Source organism: Rattus norvegicus, chromosome 3, assembly GCF_036323735.1.
Source record: "Rattus norvegicus strain BN/NHsdMcwi chromosome 3, GRCr8, whole genome shotgun sequence".
Taxonomy (NCBI): Eukaryota; Metazoa; Chordata; class Mammalia; order Rodentia; family Muridae; genus Rattus; species Rattus norvegicus.
The window spans coordinates 160,358,121-160,367,980 of NC_086021.1; the positions used below are offsets into that span (position 1 = coordinate 160,358,121).

The 9,860-nt window shown below is 37.6% G+C and overlaps 1 long non-coding RNA gene across 1 annotated transcript in view; it reads right to left on the minus strand.

Annotated features, from left to right (window-relative positions):
• The window catches only part of LOC102548278 (uncharacterized), a 33,031-nt gene extending 23,594 nt beyond the window's left edge, over window positions 1-9,437 (minus strand). Inside the window, exon 1 of the long non-coding RNA NR_185102.1 lies at window positions 9,303-9,437. This is a non-coding gene — a long non-coding RNA (uncharacterized LOC102548278). The remainder of the gene's footprint in view (window positions 1-9,302) is intronic.
• Window positions 9,438-9,860: the final 423 nt, after the last annotated feature.

Sequence of the window (9,860 nt, forward strand, 5' to 3'; positions counted from 1 at the left end):
CAGCAGCTTGACAGCACACCTAAAAGCTCTAGAACAAAAATTTATAAATAAACACAAGAGGAGTAGAAGGCAGGAAATAATCAAACCCAGAGCTGAAATCAAACAAGTAGAAACAAAAAGGACTATACAAAGAATCAACAAAACCAGGAGCTGGTTCTTTGAGAAAATCAACTAGATAGATAAACCCTTAGCCAGACTAACCAGAGGTCACAGAAAGTGTATCCAAATTATTCAAAATCAGAAATCAAAAGGGAGACATAACAACAGAATCTGAAAAATTAAAAAAAAATCATCAGATTCTACTATGAAAGCCTATATTCAACAAAACTGGAAAATCTGGAGGAAATGGACAATTTTCTAGACAGATACCAGGTACCAAAGTTAAATCAGGAACAAATAAACCATCTAAACAACCCCATAACTCCTAAAGAAATAGAAGCAATTATTAAAAGTCTCCCAACCAAAAAGAGCCCAGGTCCAGAGGGGTTTAGTGCAGAATTCTATCAGACCTTCATAGAAGACCTCATACCAATACTGTCCAAACTATTCCACAAAATTGAAACAGATGGAGCACTACCGAATTCCTTCTATGAAGCCACAATTACTCTTATACCTAACCACACAAAGACCCAACAAAGAAAGAGAACTTCAGACCAATTTCCCTTATGAATATCGACACAAAAATACTCAAAAAAATTGTTGCAAACTGAATCCAAGAACACATCAAAATGATCATCATGATCAACTAGACTTCATCCCAGGGATGCAGGGATGGTTTAATATACGAAAATCCACCAATGTAATCCACTATATAAACAAACTCAAAGATAAGAACCACATGATCATTTCATTAGATGCTGAGAAAGCATTTGACAAAATTCAACACCGCTTCATGATAAAAGTCCTGGAAAGATCAGGAAATCAAGTCCCATATCTAAACATAGTGAAAGCCATATACAGCAAAGCAGTAGCTAGCATCAAACTAAATGGAGAGAAACTTGAAGCAATCCCACTAAAATCAGGGACTAGACAAGGCTGCCCACTCTCTCCCTACTTATTCAATATAGTACTTGAAGTCCTAGACAGAGCAATCAGAAAGTGAAAGGAGGTCAAAGGGATACAAATTGGAAGGGAAGAAATCAAAATATTACTATTTGCAGATGATATGATAGTGTACTTAAGTGACTCCAAAAGTTCCACCAGAGAACTACTTAACCTGATAGACAACTTCAGCAAGGTCTCGGGGTATAAAATTAACTTAAATTGGTTGCCTTTCTCTACTCAAAGGATAAGCAGGCTGAGAAAGAAATTAAGGAAATGACACCCTTCACAATAGTCCCAAATAATATAAAATATCTTGGTGTGACTTTAACCAAGCAAGTTAAAGATCTGTATGGCAAGAACTTCAAGTCTCTGAAGAAAGAAATTGAGGAAGATCTCAGGAGATGGAAAGATCTTCCATGCTTATGGATTGGTAGGATTAATATAGTTAAGATGACTATTTTGCCAAAAGCAATCTACAGATTCAATGCAATACCCATAAAGTGCCTACTCAATTCTTTATAGAGATAGAAAGAGCAATTTGCAAATTCATTTGAAATAACAAAAAACCCAGAATAGCAAAAAATATACTCAACAATAAAAGAACTTCTGGGAGAATCACCATCCCTGACTTCAAGCAGTATTGCAGAGCAATAGATAAAAACTGCATGGTATTGGTACAGAAACAGGCAGATAGATTGGTGGAACAGAATTGAAGACCCAGAAACGAACCCACACACCTATGGTCACTTCATCTCTGACAAAGGAGCTAAAACCATCCAATGGAAGAAAGATAGCATTTTCAACAAATGGTGCTGGTTCAACTGGAGGTCAACGTGTAGAAGAATGCAGATCGATCCATGCTTATCACCCTGTACAAAGCTTAAGTCCAAGTGGATCAAGGACCTCCACATCAAACCAGATACACTCAAACCAATAGAAGAAAAAGTGGGGAAGAGTCTCGAACACATGGGCATTGGGGAAATTTTCCTGAACAAAACACCAATGGCTTATGCTCTAAGATCAAGAATCGACGAATGGGATCTCATAAAACTGCAAAGCTTCTGTAAGGCAAAGGACACTGTGGTTAGGACAAAACGGCAACCAACAGATTGGGAAAAGATCTTTACCAATCCTACAACAGATAGAGGGCTAATGTCCAAAATATACAAAGAACTCAAGAAGTTAGATTCCAGAGAGCCGAATAACCCTATTAAAAAATGGGGATACAAAGCTAAACAAAACATTCTCACCTGAGGATTATCGAATGGCCAAAAAGCACCTAAAGAAATGTTCAACATCCTTAGTCATCAGGGAAATGCAAATCAAAACCACACTGAGATTTCACCTCACTCCAGTCAAAATGGCTAAGATAAAAAAACTCAGGTGACAGCAGAGGCTGGCAAGGATGTGGAGAAAAAAGAACACTCCTCCATTGTTGATGGGATTGCAAATTCGTACAACCACTCTGGAAATCAGTTTGGAGGTGCCTCAGAAAATTGGACATAGCACTACCTGAAGACCCAGCTATACCTCTCTTGGGCATATACCCAAAAGATGCTCCAACATACAACAAAGACACATGCTCCACTATGTTCATAGCAGCCTTATTTATAGTAGCCAGAAGCTGGAAAGAACCCAGATGCCCTTCAACAGAGGAATGGATTCAAAAATTTGGCACATCTACACAATGGAGTACTACTCAGCTATCAAAAACAATGACTTCATGAAATTCATAGGCAAATGGAATGAACTAGAAAATATCATCCTGCATGAGGTAACTCAATCACAGAAAACACACTTGCTATGCATTCATTGATAAGTGGATATTAGCCAAAAAGCTTGAATTACCCAAGATGCAATCCATAGACCACAGGAAGCTCAAGAAGAAGGATGATTAATATCGGATGCTCCAACTCCTTCTTAAAAAGGGAAAAATTATCCATATGAGGGGCTATGGAAGCAAAATTTAGAGCAGTGATTCAAGGAACGGCCATTTAGACCCTGCCTCACATGTGGCCCATATAAATACACCCACCAAAACTAGATAAGATTGATGACTCTAAAAAATGCATGCTGAAAGAGACCGGATATAGATCTCTCGTGAGAGACACATCCAGAGCATGTCCAATACAGAGGTCAATGCTAGCAGCAAACCACTGAACTGAGAACAGGACCCCCTTGGGGGAATTAGAGGAAGTATTGAAAGAGCTGAAGGAGCTTGCAAACCCATAAAACCAACAATGCCAACCAATCAGAGCTTCCAGGGACTAAACCAATACCAAAAGACTATACATGGACTGACCCAGGGCTCAAACTGCATATGTAGCAGAGAATAGCTTTTTGGGGGCACCAGTGGAAGGGAAAGCCCTTGGTCCTGCCAAGGTTGGACCCCCAGTGCAGGGGAATGTGGGAAGGGCAGTAAGGGGGATGTATGAGGGGAATACCCGTATGGAAGATGGGGAGGGGAGGGGATAGGGTTTTATGGACAGAAAACCAGAAAGGCGAATAACATTTGAAATGTAAGTAAAGAAATATATCTAATAAAAAATTTTAAAAAAGAAGTATGATTAGGCTTATGTGGCTCTCTTTTGTGGTTGCTGTGAGATGATTAATTTCTTGGTTTTTGTTTGATATAATTACCCTCTGTGTTTTGGAGTTTTCCTTCTAATATCCTTCATAGGGTTAGATTAGTAGAAAGATATTGCTTAAATTTGGTTTTGTTATAGAATATCTTGATTTCTCAATCTACAGTGATTGAGAGTTTGCTGGTTATAGTAGCTTGGGCTGGCATTTCTGTTCTCTGAGCGTCTGCATGACATCTGTCCAGGATCTTCTTCCTTTTAGAATCTCTGTTGAGAAATCTGGTGTAATTCAGATAGGCCTGCCTTTCTATGTTACTGGGACTTTTTCCCTTTAGATTTCTTTCTGTGTTCTGTGTATTTAGTGTTTTGATTATTTTGTGACAGGAGTTGTGTTTTGTTTTTGTTTTTTGTTTTTTTTTTTGTGGTCTAATCTATTTGGTGTTTTGTAGGTTTCTTGTACATTTATGGCCATCTATTTCTTTATGTTAAGTAAGTTTTCATCTATGATTTTGTTAAAGATATTTTCTGGTCCTTTGATTTGGGAATCATCACCTATTATTCTTAGGCTTGGACTTTTCATTGTGTCCTTAATTTCCTGGATATTTATGTTTATGAGCTTTTGCTCCTAATTTAATTGACTTTGACAATAACAGAAAGAACAGAAAGCCCACACACTCATGAAAACTGAACAATTCTCTACTCAAAGATAACTTAGTCAAGGAAGAAATAAAGACAGAAATAAAGACTTTCTAGAATTTCATGAAAATGAAGGCACAACATAACCAAACTTTTGGGATGCAATAAAAGCAGTGCTAAGAGGAAAACTCATAGCTCTGTGTGCCTCCAAAAAGAAATTGGAGAGGGCATACATCAATACCTTGACAGCACACCTGAAATCTCTAGAACAAAAAGAAGCAAATACATCCAAGAGGAGTAGAAGGTAGGAAATAATCAAACTCAAGGCTGAAATCAACCAAATAGAAATAAAAGAGACTATACAAAGAATTAACAAGACCAAGAGCTATTCCTTTGAGAAAATCAACAAGATAGATAAACCCTTATCCAGATTAACCAGAGGGCACAGAAAGAGTATCCAAATTGCAAAATCTGAAATCAAAATGGAGACATAACAACAGAAACTGAGGAAATTCAAAAATTATCAGATCTTATTACAAAAGCCTATACTCAACAAAACTGGGAAACCTGGAGGAAATAGGCAATTTTCTAGACAGATACCAGGTACCAAAGTTAAATCGGGATCAGATAAACCATCTAAACAGTCCCATAACCCCTATAGACACAAAAGCAGTCATTAAAAGTCTTCCAACCAAAAAAAGCCCAGGACAGACAGGTTTAGTGGAAAAGTATATTAAACATTCAAAGAAGACCTAATACCAATACTCAAAATATTCCACAAAAATAGAAACAGAAGGAACATTACCCAATTCCTTCTATGAAGCCACAATTATGCTTATACCTAAACTATGCAAAGACCAAAGAAAGAGAACTTCAGACTAATTTCCCTTATGAATATCGATGCAAAAATACTCAAAAATATTCTCGAAAACTGAATCAAAGAACAACACATCAAAACGATCATTCACCATGATCAAATAGGCTTCATCCCAGGGATTCAGGGAAGGCTCAATAAATGGAAATCCATCAACAGAATTCATTATATAAACAAACACCAAGAAAAAAAAACACATGATCATCTCATTAGATGCTAAGAAAGCATTTGACAAAGTTCAATATCCCTTCATATTAAAAGGCTTTGAAAGATCAGGTCCATACCTAAACATAGTAAAAGCAACATACAGCAAACCAGTAGCCAACATCAGACAAAATGGAGAGAATCTTGAAGCAATCCCACTAAAATCAGGGACTAGAAAAGGCTGCCCACTCTCTCCCTACTTATTCAATATAGTTCTTGAAGTCCTAGCCAGAGCAATCAGACAACAAAAGGAGGTCAAGGGGATACAGATCGGAAAAGAAGAAGTCAAAGTATCACTATTTGCAGATAATAGGATAGTATACTTAAGTGACCCCAAAAATTCCACCAGAGAACTACTAAGCCTGATAAAAAAAAGTTCAGCAAGGTGGATGGATATAATATTCTAGAAACTTCTTTTTTTTTCTTGGAGCTGGGGACCGAACCCAGGGCCTTAAGCGCTCTACCATTGAGCCAAATCCCCACCCCCTTGATGGATATAATATTAACTCAAACAAATCAGTAGCCTTCCTCTACTCAAAGGATAATCAGGCTGAGAAAGAAATTAGAGAAAGGAGACCCTTCACAATAGTCATAAATACTATAAAATATCTTGGTGTGACTCTAACCAAGCAAGTGAATGATCAGTATGGCAAGAACTTCAATGTCTGAAGAAAGAAATTGAAGAAGATCTCAGAAGATGGAAAGACCTCCCATGCTCATGGATTGGCAGATTTCATAGAGTAAAAATGGCCATTTTTGCCAAAAGCAATCTACAGATTCAATGTAATCCCCATCAAAATTACAACTCAATTCTTCATAGAGTTAGAAAGATCAATTTTCAAATTCATTTAGAATAACAAAAAACGCAGGATAGCAAAAACTATTTTCAGCAATAAAAAATCTTCTGGGGGAATCACCATCCCTGACCTCAAGCTGTATTACAGACCATTTGTGATTTAAGAAAACTGCATGGAATTGGTACAGAGAAAGCCAAATAGATCAAAGGAATAGAATTGAAGACCCAGAAATGAACACACACACCTATGGTCACTTGATCATTGACAAAGGAGCTGAAACCATCCAGTGGGAAAAAATTGCATTTCAACAAATGGTGCTGCTTTATCTGAAGATCAGTATGTAGAAGAATGCAAATCAATCCATTCTTATGTCCTTGTAAAAAGCCCAAGTCCTAGTAGATCAAGTACCTCCACATAAAACCAGATACAGTGAAACTAATAGAAGAAAATGTGGGGAAGAGCATCAAACACAGGCACAGAGGAAAATTTCCTGAACAGAACAAAAAAAGTTTATGCTCTAAGATCAAGAATGGACAAATAAGACCTCATAAAATTGCAAAGCTTCTGTGAGTCAAAGGACACTGTGAATAGTACGAAACAACAACCAACCAATTGGGGAAAGGTCTTTACCAATCCTAAATTTGACATATACAGTATATACAATATCAATCACATACAAAGAACTTAAAAAGTTAGACTCCATAGAATCAAATAACCCTATTAAAAATGTGGTACAGAACTAAAAGCAAGAATCCTAAACAAAGAAATACTGAATGACCACGGAGAACCTAAAGAAATAAACATCCTTAGTCATCAGGGAAATGCAAATCAAAATGACCCTGAGATTCCACCTCAAATAAGTCAGAAGGGTTAAGATAAAAAACTCAGGTGACAGCAGATGCTGGCGAGAATGTGGAGAAAGAGGAACACTCCTCCATTGTTGGTGGGATTGCAGACTGGTACAACCATTCTGGAAATCAGTCTGGAGGTTCCTCAGAAAATTGGCTATAGTACTACCTGAGGACTCAGCTATACCATTCCTGGGCATATACCCAAAAGATGTCCAACATACAACAAAGACACGTGCTCCACTATGTTATAGCAGCCTTATTTATAATAGCCAGAAGCTGGAAAGAACCGAGATGCCCTTCAACAGAGGAATGGATACAGAAAATGTGGTACATCTACACAATGGAATATTACTCAGCTATCAAAAACAATGACATCATGAAATTCTTAGGCAAATGGATGGAACTAGAAAATATTCTTAAGATTTTAAAGAAAGGGGGCTGGGGATTTAGCTCAGTGGTAGAGCGCTTACCTAGGAAGCGCAAGGCCCTGGGTTCGGTCCCCAGCTCCGAAAAAAAGAACCAAAAAAAAAAAAAAGATTTTAAAGAAAGTATTTATTCATTCACGAGTGCTCTGTCTTCATGTATACCTTAGTTCCAGAAGGCGGCATCAGATCTTCTTTTATTAATAGTGATGAATCACTGTGTGTTTGCTGAGAACTGAACTCACGACCTCTGGAAGAACAGCTGGTACCATCTCACCAGCCTATGATCTATTTTTTTTTTTTGGTTCTTTTTTTCGGAGCTGGGGATCGAACCCAGGGCCTTGTGCTTCCTAGGCAAGCGCTCTACCACTGAGCTAAATCCCCAACCCCTATATGATCTATTTTTAATTAAGAAGTCTTTTTTTTTAAATTACTAGATATTTTCTTTGTGGGGCCACACATCGATAAAGTCTTTTCAAGCAAGCATTAAATTTGTAAAATATTAATAATAACTGAGGAATTGGCTTCTTATATTTAATTATGGTTTTGTCATTATTTCTACCATATATAAAGTCTATAGCCTATTTTAAAAGTGTTTTCTTTATAAAGATATTAAACTCTGAATGAAAAAATTATTATGAAGGGACAGATACTAGCACAATAAATAATATAATAATAAATCTATTTAGGGCAAACTTTAGGTCAGGCAGAACTAAAGAAAAAATATACAACATTTCAAATTAAAAATTGCAGGTCTTTTATTGCCATTTCCATGAAAGTATTTTTATTGGAAATCCAAAAATCCATTTGGAAAATATTCCATTAAATCCTCCTCATATTAGGGAAACTGCCTTTCATTTTTTGTTTTAAAAGTTCATGTAGGGGTTGGGGATTTAGCTCAGTGGTAGAGCGCTTGCCTAGGAAGCGCAAGGCCCTGGGTTCGGTCCCCAGCTCCGAAAAAAAAAGAACCAAAAAAAAAAAAGTTCATGTATGTGTTCCATATTTATGTAATTTCTCTTCTTGTATCTCCCAACTCAAGTCCGTGCCTCTCTTCCTTTAATTATTTTTGCTACGTGGCCCAGGATTCTGTATTCTAAGAAACTCTAACCATAACTCTTTTAACCATATGGTTGTCCTGACAAGATCTGCATGATGACTACCCAAGACGCTGTTGCAACATTATCAGAGGAAGTCTCACAAGAGCACTACAAGAAATGTTAGAGGCAGTGAAAAATTGCCAAAAGAGGTTAAATGAGTGTACTCTAGGGATAAACCCTGTAATGGGACATCCAGTACCAGGTGGTCAGTCTGTCCTAAAAACGTTTACATTAAAAGTGCTGACTGGGCATAATTGATGTTTTTAGCTATTTATCTTTACTTCAGTACTTACTCGGCCATACTGAGAGATCTTTAAACTTGGTTTTCTGTACAATGTTGCCAATATTTCATTTTCTCCCACCAATAAACAAATTCTATCTTTCTTAGAACTTAAGAGCTGTGCAATTGACACATCTGGAATTCTGGAGGACCGTGATTGAATACACAGCTCTTCTTGATGGGGACACGAACTTCATTAGAAATAACTTAGGGGCTCGAGAGATGGCTCAGCGGTTAAGAGCACCGACTGCTCTTCCAGAGTTCCTGAGTTTGATTCCCAGCAACCACATGGTGGCTCACAACCATCTGTCAAGGGATCCGATGCCCTCTTCTGGTCTGAAGACAGCTACAGTGTACTTGTATACATAAAATAAATAAATCTTTAAAAAAGAAAGAAAGAAAGAAAGAAAGAAAGAAAGAAAGAAAGAAAGAAAGAAAGAAAGAAAGAAAGAAAGAAAGAAAGAAAGAAAGAAAGAAAAAGAAATAACTTAGGCTTTCAGGAAGCTCACAGCCACCTCCAGTTGCAGTGTTTTTCTGCCTGAGTTGATGACATTAGTCTTTCCTGTACAGTTATTCCAGTTGCCTGGGGCTCAAAGGGCTCTAGATGAGGCACTTGTGGTGCATTATATTTGAGCAGCAAAGGCTTCTGGGTGGGGCAGTTGGCGTGCATTATATTTGAGCGCAAAGGCTTCTGGGTAAAGCAGTTAACAAGCTTTGCTGTTGCTTCTGCGCAAAGGCCTCTGGATGAAGCAGTTGGTGGGCGGTGCTCCTGCCTGTGCTTGGAGGACTCCTCTGGATGCCAAGGCTGTGCGCTCGGGGAGACGGTTTCAGGTGAAAAGGGGTTAAATGTAGTATATGTCTAAAATTTTAGACAGCTAAAAGTTTAAACATTTAACAAAAATATCTAATATCTGCCTAATACACGTATTCTCTGTGGGAGTCCATTATTGTTTTTCCCCTTTAAATGAGCTTCCTGGGTTCACGGATTTTTTTTTTTAAACTAAGTGTAGTAGACAGTTTAGCACTGTTTCATTTTCTTGACTGGTAAAGTAGCTAACAGCTTTGCCTGCCCA